We start from the raw sequence: 834 nt of genomic DNA on the forward strand, positions 1-834 counted from the left end.
TATATATCAGGGACTCACTTCGTTCCACCTCCAAGCTAGATGAGCAATTTCTGCTAAACCCGATGAGAACGATGACAACAGGACTGTCAGGGGCGCTTCCACACTGAGTTCCCACACAGGTGTTGCTTAGTACCCAACCCCAAGGATGATGTAAGTTCCATTTGGCAGGAAATTCCGGTTGATCAATCACATCTTTCGGTAAAAAGACTAGGTACTTAGCAGAGGACGAGGGGTTACGTAGAAGCTGTAGCAGAGAAAAGATAATGAGTAGAATCGAACTTCATGGTTTCAGAATCTGTCGAAATAAGTGAGTGGAAAAAACGGTAACAGTGACTGCGGGAAACCATCCCAAGAAACATGGCAATAAGCCAGTTGCATCTGTCAAACGTAAACAGGACGGCGAGCACCCCAATGTAGAAAGTGCGAACACCTGATCTGTGCATTTCCCCATTATTCGTCCTGCAATAAAAGCACCAGGAGGCGTCTGTCGAATTGTCAAGAAGGCCAGATTCATCAAATTAACCCTATGATGTTCGAAACTTAGTGGGAACCGCCAACTCCGCCGAAAGTGTTTCACAAGTGCAGCGCAGTCAACTGGACGTAAAAAGCCAGCCGCCGATGGGACACTAAAGTAGCCAATCGGCAACCATCAACGGTGCACCGATGTCCAGACCTGTCTCGTATACTATGGGAACCAATCGCCCAGCACTGGCCGAACAGTGATTGTACCAAGCTGAAGAATGCGTTTTAACTACCGCGACTCTCCCAGTAATATTGTACTCGCATGTTCCAGATTAAGCCGACATATCGTATTGTTCAGCTGTAGCACCCTTT

At 47.1% G+C, this 834-nt stretch overlaps 1 protein-coding gene across 1 annotated transcript in view; it reads right to left on the reverse strand.

The window, feature by feature from the left end:
* T265_12824 (hypothetical protein) overlaps positions 1-324 on the reverse strand; it is a gene marked incomplete at both ends in the record, with an annotated part of 14130 nt that extends 13806 nt beyond the window's left edge. Inside the window, one exon of the mRNA XM_009165785.1 lies at positions 19-324. The remainder of the gene's footprint in view (positions 1-18) is intronic.
* Positions 325-834: the final 510 nt, after the last annotated feature.

The sequence above is a fragment of the Opisthorchis viverrini genome, assembly GCF_000715545.1.
Source record: "Opisthorchis viverrini unplaced genomic scaffold opera_v5_18, whole genome shotgun sequence".
NCBI lineage: Eukaryota > Metazoa > Platyhelminthes > Trematoda > Opisthorchiida > Opisthorchiidae > Opisthorchis > Opisthorchis viverrini.